Genomic DNA, 13,329 nt, shown 5'->3' on the forward strand with positions numbered 1-13,329 from the left:
CCCAAGATTGTCCCTAATTCACAGTTTTTCATTTATTATTTCCTGAAATATGGTGTCCAGATATTTATTTATCTGCTCACAATTTTCAGAACTTCTGAAAATTCTTACATTGTCTTTTCTTGTTTTCCAGATCACTTTGGTATTTGGCATTATGTTTCTTAGATTTTCTCTTATATATTTTATTTTGATATTTCTTGTTGCATTTTTAAATCATTATTTTCTCTTTATTCTATTCTAATTTTCAGTTCTTGAAAGAAGTTTTCTACCTGTATGCTCTGAGTCATTTTTGCTACACATTCTTTTCTTTCTAACTTTTCCATTCTCTATCTATTGTTTCATTTCTCTCAGGTGCCCTTGCAGGTACTGTGTCCAGAGCACATTTTTCTTTAAATACTTTTGCATATATTGTGGTGATATTATTTTCTTCAAGATTTTCCCTTTGGGCATCTCTGAAACCAAGATGTATGTCCTCATTGTCATAAAGAGTTTTCCTTGTTTTGTTCATAGTAGGTTTGCATTTAGGTCCAGGTCTGCAATTGAATGATGAGAGTGACTGGGATCTACCTGGTCCAGAATTTCGTGGGCCAGACTGAGTCCTTCCTAAAAGAGTCTCCTGGTGTCTGCCTGGGGTCTTTCTCAACTTTGAGCTCCAAGACCACTCTCTGCTATAGACTTTGTTTGTCATAGTTACTTCCTGGTAAACCTTGCTGGGTTCTCGCCACAGATTTTTGGGACTACTACAGATGTATAGAGCCCTTCTCTTACAGCTTGGCTGAAGACATTGGTGCTCCACTGGATCCTACCTGGAATTCTTTGAGGAGGCTTCTCTCTCAGGTGGGCTAGGGCCTGTTTAGGACCTTTTTGACACTGGATAGGCCTCATGCTGTTTCTAGGAGCACTATGCTGGACCCACCCATACTACTTTGAGACTGCTCTCTCCAGATTTGAGCTTAGATAACCAAGCCCAAATCTGGAGAAGGCTAGAACCTCACTCAGGAAGTAGAAAGTAGCTTGCTAGATTCCCCTCCCCACTGGACCCACCCACTGCCAGAATACACCATAGTCACTTACTAGCATCCACTAGCTAAGATGTATCATGAAGAAGCTGTTTCCTTGAATCCTGGGACCATACAAAGATTCTAGACAGTTGCTAGTTTGATTTGTGCTCTAAATCTGTTCTGGCATCTTTTCTATCCCAGGGTCTCAAAAGGCAACCTCAGCCTCTGTGGATTGCTGGGTTGGGCCTGGGGGAGCTGATAAAGTTGTAAAGATGATTCTCTCTATGGCCAAGTAGAGTGGTACATGGTTAAACCTAGGTGGAGTGCTCATAGGGGATCTGGGATCCTCCATTTCCTAGCATATCACCATCACCTAATTTACTCTTTACAATATATATTACACACACTCACACACACACACACACACACACAAACACACACATTAGCTTTAATCTGCTAAAATCTACTTTATCACCCTCCCCAGCCCCAAGAAAAACAAAATCTTCAATAAACATATATAATCAAGCGCAATAAATATCAATAATGGCTATGTCTGTAAAAGTATCTGTCTCATTCTTTATTCTGAGTCCTTCACTTCTCCATCAGGTCGAAGATAGAGTGTTTTATCATTTGTTTTCTTGAATGATGGTCAAAAGTTATCCTGAGAAGAATATAACACAATAGTATTCCATCACCTTTATATACAATAACTTGTTCATCTATTTCTCAATTTGTGGGCAGCCTCTAAGATTATCATTCATTGCATCAAAAAGAGATATAAATATTTTTTGTACATTTTTAGAGGTTTTTCTTTTTGCTCAGGACTACTCTCATCCATAATTTCCTCTCCAAATTTTCCTTTCCCCTTTTTTCTCCCATATTTTCCTGTTGATTGAAGTTTATTTCTATACTGACCTCTATGTGTGTGTGACTGTGTATATAAATTTCTTTCTTTTGATCAGTTCATATTTTATTGAAATTCAAGTCATCCACTCCCACCCCCCCCCACTTCAATTCCTCTTTGGTTGTATAAATGTCTACTTGTATAGCTTGATTATATGAGATAATTTACATTTCCCTTCCACCCCACTTACCCCAGAGTATTCTGTTTCCCCTCTGTTTTACTCTTTTCTTAAGGTCATTAAAACAAAACAGAATTACTTCTAGGTCATGTCTAATTATTTTTCCTCTATGACCTCTGTAGATAATAGAGTTCAGAGGGAACACATAAATATCATATTACAATGTAAGTATTTATCATCTTTTAGGCCTTTATCCTTTCTAAATTCATGTTTGCTTTTTCATGTTTCTCTTTATTCCCATGTTCAAATTTCAAAATTTCTACACAATTCTGGTCTTTTCAGCAGGAATGATTGGAATTCTAATTGACTAAAGGTCTACTTTTCTCCCTCTAGCATAACACTTAGTTGTGTTAGGTAAGTTTCTCTTGCCTGTAAACTCAAGATGTTGACATCTAGAATACTGTATTCTAAGTTATTCTCTCCTATATGGTGGTGATTGCTAAATCATATGTGATCATGACTGGGCCTCCTTGGTAACTGATTTTTGGCTGTTTAGAGTATTTTGTTGTTATTGTTGTTGTTGGGAAATTCTGTATTTGGGCTACAATGTTCCTGGGACTTTTCATTTGGAGGTTTCTTTCAGGAAGTAACCATTGTATTGCAGTTTCACTTTCTACTCTCATTCTAAGAGATGTGGGTAATTTTCTTTTAAGACTCACTGAAATCTTGGCAGAGAAAGTGGCAGAGAAAAGCCAGGAAGTAAGCCTATAAATGGATTCTGAAGTTACAGAACCTACAAAAAGATGGAGGGAAACAATTTTCTAGGCTTAAGATAACTAAGAAGTAGGGTGGAACCAAGATGGCAGAGTGAAAACAGGAACTTGCTTGAGTTTGTCCCCTAATAACATTCAAATACCTGTGGAAAATGACTCTAAACAAATTTTGAAGCTGCAGAACCCACAAAGTGACAGGGTGAAATACATCTTCAACTGAGAAGAGTCTGGCAGACCAAAAGGAAGGGCCCTATCACACCAGGCTGACAGCGGAGTGCAGTAGGCCATACTGGCACAGACCTGCAGCAGAGACTGGGTCAGAACAGACCTCAGGGGGGCTGAATTGCTGCCAGCTGTGATAGTTTCCAGACCTCTCAACCCACAAAAGCCAAATCAAAAGGAAAAGGTCAGTGGGGAAACCCTGTTGGACCTGGGTGAGAGAGGAGCACCTTCTGGTCTCTGTCACCAGGGCAGTGGCAGCAGTGGCAGCAGCTTCTGGAGCTCCAGGCCCACAGATGGTGGTGGGGATCAAATGGCTGATCAGAAGGTAATTGCAGGAATCTCTTTGCTGGCTCTGAGGCAGGATTCTCTTGCTTTGCCCTGCTTGTATCTGATCATAGTCTTGGGTGGCAGTCTTGGGGTGAGGAGGAGCACTGGTAGGGCAGAGATTACAGGGGCTGTGGAAAGGGAGTCTTCCTCACAGTTCTGAGGCAGGTACCTAGAAGTAGCTCTTACAACAGCTGTGAAAAACCCCAGAAATTTGAGACACAGAACTCTCCACTCTGGAAGCAGAGTTCTACCGTGGCAAAGAACTCAGAAGTCAAGTAATTGTCTGGGAAAATGAGCAAACAGTGGAAAAGATATCAGAGTAAAGAATTTTTGTTTGGGGACAAGGAGGATCAAAACATAGAACCACAGAGGATGACAACAAAGTCAAAACACCTGCATCAAAAGCCTCCAAGAAAAATATGAATTGGTTGTACACCATAGAGGAGCTTGAAAAGGATTCTGAAAATCAAGTAAGAGAAGTAGAGGAAAATTGGGAAGAGAAATGAGTGATGCAAGAAAATAATGAAAAAACAAATCAACAGCTTGCTAAATGAAACCCCCCAAATACTCAAGAAATTACACCTTAAAAATAGGCTAATTCAAATGGCAAAAAAAGAAAAAATAGGCTAACTGAAAAAAAAATAGGCTAACTCCAAAAAACCATTAAGGAGAAGAATGCCTTAAAAAGCAGAATTGGCCAGATCTAAAAGGACATTCAAAAGCTCACTGAAGAAAATAATTTCTTCAAAATTAGAATGGAGCAATTGGAAGCTAATGGCTTTATGAGAAAACAAGATATTATAAAACAGATTCAAAAGAATGAAAAAAATGGAAGACAATGTAAAATATCTTATTGGTAAAACAACTGTCCTGGAAAATAGATCTAGGAGAGATACTTTAAAAATTATTGGACTACATAAAAGCCATGATCAAAGAAAGAGCCTAGACATCATCTTTCAAGAAATTATCAAGGAAAACTGCCCTGATATTCTAGAACCAGAGGCAAAAAAAGAATTTGGAAGAACCCACTGTTAGGCCTCTTGAAAAAGATCCCCAAAAGAAAACTCCCAGGAAAATTATAGCCAAATTCCAGAGTTCCCAGGTCAAGGAGAAATTATTGCAAGCATTCAGGAAGAAATAATTTGGGTATTGTGGAAACACAATCAAGATAACAGAAGATCTAGCAGCTTCTACATTAAGGGATAAAAGGGCTTGGAATATGATATTCCAGAGGCCACAGGAGCTAGGATTAAAACTAAGAATCCCCTACCCAGCAAAACTGAGTATAATACTTCAAGGGAAAATGTGTTCATTCAATGAAATAGAGAACTTTCTAGTATTCTTTTTTCTTTTTCTTTGCTTGGGAGTAGGGAAGGCTGGGCATTTGGGGTTAAGTGACTTGCTCAAGGTCACATGGCTAGTAAGTGTTAAGTGTCTGAGGCCAAATTTGAACTCAGGTCCTCCTGACTCCAGGGCCAGTTCTCTATTCACTGCACTACCTAGAAGCCCCACTTTCAAAGCATTCTTGATGAAAAGACCAGGGTTTGGAAGAAAATTTGACTTTTAAATACAAGAAACAAGAGAAGCAGGAAAAAGCAGACAAGAAAGAGAAATCATAAGGAACTTTTTAAAGTTTAACTGTTTGTATTGCTATATGGAAAGACAATATTTGTAACTCATGAGACTTTTCTTAATATTGGAATAGTTAAAAGGGATAAACACATATTGTGTGTGTGTATATATATATACACACATATACAATATATAAACATAGACAATATATGTATATGTATGTATATATGTGTATATATTTATACATAGATGTCAAAGGGTGAGTTGAATATGAAGGGATGACATATAAAAATGAAATTAGGTGTTTAGAGAGGAATATGTTGGGAGAAGGAGAAAGGAAGAGATAGAATAAGGTAAATTATCTCACATAAAAGAGGCAAGAGAAAGTTGTTACAGGGGAGGGGAAAAGCAGGGAGGTAAAAGGGAATGAGTCAACTTTACTCTCATTGGATTTGACTTAAGGAGGGAATAACATACACACTCAATTGGGTATCTTACACTATAGGAAAGTAGGGTGGAAGGGAATAATAGTGGGGGATGATAGAAGTGAAGGCAGATTGGGGGAGGGAGACATCAGACACAAACACTTTGGGAAAGGGACAGGGTCAAAGGAGAAAATAGATGGAGGGAAATATAATTAGTCTTTCACAATTATGACTATTATGGAAATGTTTTACATAACTACAAATGTATAATCTATATTGAATTGTTTGTCTTCTCAATAGGGATGGGTGAGGAGGGAAGAAGAAAGATAATATAGAACTCAAAGTTTAAAAAATAAATGTTTAAATATTGTTTTCACATGGAAGTGGGAAATAAGATATATAGGCAATGGGGTATAGAAATCCATCATCCTGTACAAGAAATTAAGAAGGAAGGGGGTAAAAAAGGGTAGGGGGGGGATAGAAGTGAGGCCATACTGGGAAATGGGATATTTAGTATGTTTACCATCTTTGGGTGGGGGTTAGGGAGAGATGAGGAGAAAATTTGGAACTCAAAATCTTGTGGAAATGAATGTTGCTAACTAAAAATAAACAAACAAATGTATGTGTGTATGTGTGTGTGTATGTACACAAAAAAGAGAAAAAAACAAGATTAATAAGAAGTAGTTTAGGAAAGATCTGACTCACTTGGGCACAAGAGAAGCACAGTTAGTGTCTAGGCAAACTAGTGTGAGCCTCTTAGTCACAGCATGGATAAGCAACGAAGACCCCTCAGTCCTGGGTCAATAGACCAGTGACATAGCAGGCCAGCTGTTAGACATCAAACCACAGCACAGAAAGTGAATTGCTTGCTCTAGAACCCCCTTGAAAAACAGCCACAACTAGGATGCTCTACCCCAAGCCAGAAGCACCTGAGATCCCATGCAAAAAGCCAGTGCACCAGGCCCCTCTTCCCTAGCACAAGAAGCATGGGACAGTGTCCCCTGTTCCCTAAGAGCAGAGCTCAAATTTAAAAGTCACATAACAGGATAAAATGAGCAAAAAACCAAGAAGAGCCCTCACCATGAAAAGGTGCTATGGTTATGAGAATATCATAGTATGAACTTAGAAGAGGTTGACAAAGTCAAAATGCTTGCAAGTGAAACCTCAAATTGGAGTATAATGTGAACTCAAGCCCGAAAAGCCTTCTTGGAAGAGCTCAAAAAGGATTTTAAAAATCAAATAAGGAAGTCTGAAAAAAATGGATAAAGATATGAGAGTTATAAAGGATAGTCAAGGATTTCCAACATTTGGAAAATGAAGGACAAAACATGACTGAAGAAAACAATTCCTTAAAAAATACAGCTGGCAAAATAGGAAAAGAGATACAAAAGTTAACTGAAGTAAATAATTCCTTAAAAATAAATTTGGGCAAATGGGATATAATGAACTCTATGAGACATCAAGAATCAGTCAAACAAAATCAGAAGAATGAAAATATAGTAGAAAATGTAAAATACCTCATTAAAAAACAAATACCTGGAAAATAGATCCAGGAGAAATAATTTAGGAATTATTAAACTACCTGAAAGCTGTGATACAAAAAGAGCATGGATAGCTTCTTTCAAGAAATTATCAAGGGAAACTCCCGTGATATACTAGAACCAGAGGATAAAATAGGAATTGAAAGAATTCTCCAATCACCTCCTGAATGATATCCCAAAATAAAAACTCCAAGGAATATTGTAGCCAAATTGGAGAGTTATCAGGTCAAGGAGAAAATATTGCAAGCATCCAGGAAAAAAAAAACAAAACAATTCAAATATCGAGGAGCCCAAGTCAGAATAACGAGGGAATTAGCAGCTTCTACATTAAAGGATCTGAGAGCTTGGAATATGATATTCCAGAAGGGAAAATAGCTTGAATTAAAACCAATTACTATTGGTCTTGACCAATAGTAACCAAATAGTTTAGCGAAAACAATTTACTACCCAGAAAATGAAGCATAATCTACCATTACTTGGTTGGTATCTCAAAAATTTCATAAAAAAAGGAAAAAGAACCTACATGTACAAAATAATATTTATAGCAGCTCTTCTTAATTTTTTTCTATTTATTTATTTTTAGTTTTCAACATTCATTTCCACAAGATTTTGAGTTACAATTTTTTTCTCCCCATTTTTTGCCTACCCCCACCCCAAAATAGTGAGCCTACTGAATACCCCTGTTACGGTTATGATATTTGAAGATCTTCCATGCCCCTTGAACTTGCTGACATAGCAGGGAGGGGTGGGGCAGGAAGGAGCCAGAGCCAAGTAAGAGCTGGGCTGAAGCCATCCTGGTGACTGAAAGTAGCAGTGGGGGCGTGAACTCCTTTTTTTTTTTTTTTTGAGACAGCTAAAATTTCTGCTAAGGACTCCTGCTGAGGACTGCCAGGGATGGGAACTGTGTGGGTGGGGGTGGGGTGGAAGTGGGAGCTGAGGGGAGGAAGATTTTTGCCTGAGGTGGCCTGTTCTGTTTTAAAGACTTGAGAATGTGGGTATTTACTGCATTAACTACATGTACAAACTCCATAGCTACTGCGGTGGCTTTGGCTTTTTGGTTAGGGGACTCAGTATTCTGGTATTTGAATAAATATTCTATCTATGTCCCCCATGTAGAGAGCCTGTTACATTTTTTGATTAATAACCATATCATCATATTTATAGTTACCATCAGCATTGTGAATACTACATTGTTAATAACAAGCCTGTGCCCCAATCTGTTCTCTCTTATGTCTTCCCTCATACACCTCTCTCCTCCAACTTTCTAGGGCAAGATGGATTTCTGTACCCAAGTGCCTGTATATCTTATTTCCCAGTTGCATGTAAAAAGCAATTTTTTTTAACATTTGTCTTAAAACTTTGAGTTCCAGATTTTTTCCCTCCTTACCCACCCCCACTGGGAAGATAAGCAATTCAATATAGGTTGTATGAATGTAGTTACACAAAACATTTACATAGTAGTTATATTGTGAAAGACTAACTATAATTCCCTCCATCCTATCCTGTTCCCCCTTATTCTATTTTCTCCTTTGACCCTGTCCCTTTTCAAAAGTGTTTGTTCTAACTACCCTCTTTGCCAATGTGCCCTCCCTTCTATCATTTCCCCTCTTATACCCTTCCCCACTATTTTCCTATAGGGTAAGATATCCAATTGAGTGTGTATGTTATTCCCTCTTTAAGCCAAATTCAATGAGAGTAAGGTTGACCCATTCCTTTTCACCTTCCTGCTCTTCCCCTCTATTTTAACAGTTTCCTATTGCCTCTTTTATATGAGATAATTTACACTAATCTATCTCTCCCTTTCTCCTTCTCCCAATATATTCCTCTATCATGCCTTAGTTTAATTTTTTTGGATATCATCTCTTCATATTCAACTCATCCTGTGCCTTCTGTCTATGTACACATGTACATACATATGCACACACTCACATATAATTTATACACACATACACCCTTCTGTATACATATATATATGTGTGTATACATATATGTGCATATATATTCCCTTCAACAATCCTCATACTAAGAAAAGTATTATAAGGTATAGTTATAATTTTTTCCATGTAGAAATGTAAATAGTTCAACTTTAATAAGTTCCTTATGATTTCTTTTTCCTGTTTACCTTTTCATGATTTTCTTGCTTCTTGTATTTGAAAATCAAATTTTCTGTTCAGCTCTGTTTTTCTCATCAAGAATGCTTGAACATCCTCTATTTCATTGAATGATCATATTTTATCCCTGAAGCATTATATTCAGTTTTCTGAGTAGGTGATTCTTGGTTTTAGTCCTAGCTCCTTTGATCTCTGGAATATCATATTTCAAGCCCTTCGATCCCTTAATGTATAAGTTGCTAGTTGTGTTATCCTGATTGTGTTTCCAAAATACTCAAATTGTTTCTTCCTGACTGCAGTATTTTCTCCTTGACCTGGGAACTCTGGAATTTGGCTATAATATTCCTAGGAGTTTTCTTTATTTTGGATTTTTTTAAAGAGGTGATCAGTGGATTCTTTCAATTTCTATTTTGCCCTCTGGTTCTAGGATATCTGGGCAATTTTGCTTGATAATCTCTTGAAAGATGTTGTCCAGGCTCTTTTTTTGATCATGGCTTTCAGGTAGTCCAATAATTTTTAAATTATCTCCCCTGGACCTATTTTGCAGGTCAGTAGTTTCTCCAATGAAATATTTCATATTGCCTTCTTTTTTTATGTGTTTGGATCTGTTTTATAGTATCTTGATTTCTCATAAAGGCTTTAGCTTCCATTTGCTCCAATCTAATTTTGAAGGAATTATTCTCTTCAGTGAGTTTTTGAAATTCCTTTTTTATCTGGCATATTTGACTTTTTAAGCCATTCTTTTTCTCATTGGCTCTTTGAGCCTCTTTTGCCCTTTGGGTAAGTCTATTTTTTAAGGTGTTTTTTTCTTCAGCATTTTTGGGGTCTCCTTTAGCAGGCGGTTGACTTGCTTTTCATTATTTTCTTCCATCATTTTCATTTCTCTTTACGATTTTTCCTCCACTTCTCTTATTTGATTTTCAAAATCCTTCTTGAGCTCTTCCATGGTCTGTAACCAATTCATATTTTTCTTGGAAGCTTTTAATGCATGAATTCTGACTTTCTCCTCCCATTCTATGCTTTGATCCTTTTTGTTCTCCAAAAAAGGATTGTATGGTCTGTTTTGATTCCTCTGCTTCCTCATATTGCCAGCCAATTACTTGACTTTTGAGCTCTTTGCCATAGTAGATCTCTTCTTCCAGATTTCAGAGAGCTATGTCCACAATATATGGGGTTTTTGCAGCTGCCAGATTTATTAGGAGGGCACCCTCTTTGGAACCCTCACAAGCTCTGGCACACTGGCTGCACACCCCAGGAATACCACCCAAGACTGCGATCCAGATCCAAGCAAGTTAAAGCAAGAGTGATAACCTTCTGAATGGTTGCTTGGTCCCCCTCATGATCTACAGGCCAGGAGCTCTGGAAGCAGCCACATAGCAGCATCTGCAGCTGCCATGCCTCCACCACTTCTGACCCTGGGGACAGAGGCTGGTTTTTGCTCTTCTCCACCTAGTTCCAACAGAGTTCCAGACTGACCTTTTGCTTTCTTTTTGGTGTTTATGGGTTGAGAAGTCTGGAAACCACCACAGCTGCTGGTGATTCACTCTCCTGAAGTCTACTTTGGCCATTGCTGGTTGGGGCTGCCCTGGGCCTGGAACTGCTCAGCTCACCCAGGACTGCGCTTGGCTCCCAGTCTGGTGCAAGAGACCCTTCCTGTCAGCCTGCTGGGCTCCCTTCAGTGGGAGATTTGTTTCTCTCTGTCACTTTCTGAGTTATGTAGCTCTAAAATTTGTTTAGAGTCATTTTTTAATATGTACTGGAGTTGGTGGGAGCTGAAGCTATGTGGAGATCCTGTTTGTACTCCACCATTTCTGTAGCAGCTATTTATGTGCTGGCAAAGAATTGGGAATTCAGGGCATTCCCATCAATTGGGAAAGGGATAAACAAGTTGTGGTATATGAATATAATGAAATACTCTTGTGCTATAAAAAATGATGAGCAAGTAGATTTCAGAAAAAAAAATTTGATGAAATTATGCTAAGCGAAGTGGGCAGAACCAGGAGAACATTGTACACAGTAAAAGGAATATTGTGTGATGATCAACTATTATTGACTTACCTCTTTTCATCAATACAACAATTGAAGACAATTCCAAGAGACTCACTATGGAAAATGTTATCGACATCCAGAAAAAGAACTATGGAGTCCAAATGCAGATCAAAACATACTATTTTCACTTTTTTTCTTTTATAGATTAGTTTTATTCTCCTACATTTCTCAATCACTTAACATCAAAGCTGGGTAGCTAAGTGGTGTATTGGCTAGAGTACCAGACCTAAAGTCAGAAAGACTCAACTTCTTAAGTTAAAATCTGGCTTCAGACACTTACTGGCTGTGTTGCCCTATGCAAGCCTCTTAACTCTACCACAGTTTTCTCATCTTTAAAATGACCTGGAGGAGGAAATTTTAAAACATGTGAGGATCTTTGCCAAGAAAACCCCAAATGGGGTCATGAAGAGTCAGACACTACTGAAAGAACTGAGGAATAGCAACACACATCAAAACTTTTTCTCTTATTGCCAAAGTTAGCCATTGACTGAAAATTAGCCTGTGTCACAAGTGTCATGCATTTTTCAAGTCAGTAAGATTCAAGGCAATAGGTGTCTGTATACTTAACTATGTTGGATCAATTTGATCCCCTCAATTTTTCAATTCAAAAAAGTATTTGATAAACAAAGTAGATGTTTAATTCACAGTTATTTTTAAACTGGTTAGACTATAAGTTTATCAGTCTAACAAGTTAAAATTTTCAAACTATCTGTACCTGGAGACACAGACTGCGTTGCAGCTCAATTAAAAGTTATGTAGAATTTATGTAGATTCAGAATCAGGAATGCCTGTGTTTGTAGCTAATTGTGCCTACAGACTAATAACTTGTCGTTTTGTTTTGTTTATAAATAAAAATAGGACACTTGATTTCAGTGAGATTTTTTTTTATTACCCACCTAGCAATGGACAGATGTGTATATAACTGGACCTGGAGTCAGGAAAATCTAAGTTCAAAACCAGCCTCACATAATTTATTAGCAGTGTGACCCTGAGTAAGTCACAAATTCTGTCTGTCAGTCTGTCCTCATCTGTAAAATGGGGATAGTAATAGCTACCAACTTCCAGGGTTGTTGCAATATAAAATTGAATAATAATTATAAGACTTTGGCAGACCTTAAAGGACATATAAATATTAACATTATTATTATAGTATTATTAATTTAAGAAGTGCCTTGAAAAAATAATTTGTTATCCAAAAGTGCCTAATTTGAAGTTCTGGATGAATATAGGGCTCATGGATCAGGAGCTTAATTTGTGGACATTTCCAAAACACTGAATGTCAGACTATATGACACAAAGAACAAATTAGTTAGCATTTCCACTTTTAGAATCTTATTTACTATATGTGATCAGTTAAATATTGAAGAATGACTTGTTTCCCATATAACTTTTGAACAATCACAATGAGTCATTTCTCCAGTCCCATGTAATAATTTGAAGATAGACAGAAAGGTCTATGGATGCTTGGGTACAGATTTGGACCATGAGCACTAGAGGGCTAGATAAAATCTCAGATGTATACCTAGACAACCCCAGATCCATTCTAGGGTGCTCCAACTGGAACATGTGCCAACTAGCAGCTCTGTTGCCCTCCATACAGTTCTGGATCGCAGATCCTAGGCCTTGTGTTGAGAAAGGAGGTATTTCAGAACCTAGTAGTAGCAGCAGTGAGACTCAGTTCCCAGATAAAGAGCAGGCATTACTCAATCTGTGGAGAAATAACCAAGGGAGGAATCTCAGAAAGAAACTTTTCAGCTGACTGAGAAGGGATGAGTCTAGCAGCAGTCTACATTTACTTAGACCTAAAACTAGGTCAGAAATTCATAGAACTCAGATTAAAGTGGCAGCAATCATATTTTGCCCTGGATCAGACCCCTTTGAGAGTCCTGAAAACTTGAAAGTTCACAGATGGTCTCTGAGATCTTGTAATAACAACACTAAGTAAATACACCAGGAGAGCAGCAGTATGCCACTTTCCTCCAAAAATACCACAGAACCTAGACAATGTCACATCCAAAGAAAAGAAATAGAATGGAACAATAAAAAAAATCCCACCAAAAAGTTATTATGTTGAAAGTGAAGCTGAGGAAACAAACCCAGAAGAAAAGAACTTCAAAAAATCTATAAACGAATTCACAGAAAAACAAAAACAACTCCAACAAAAAAGTAGCTTAGGCAAAAATTCGAGAAGAGATGAAGCAAGGGTTTTAAAGCAACATATTTATTAATGAATGTGTTTATTATTATGAATTAAATTAAAGTACTTGAGGAAAAAATTTGAAAAAGGAT

Source organism: Petaurus breviceps, unplaced genomic scaffold (genome assembly GCF_028583685.1).
Source record: "Petaurus breviceps papuanus isolate PSGF00001 unplaced genomic scaffold, PetGlider_PUasm1.0 42, whole genome shotgun sequence".
Lineage (NCBI taxonomy): Eukaryota > Metazoa > Chordata > Mammalia > Diprotodontia > Petauridae > Petaurus > Petaurus breviceps.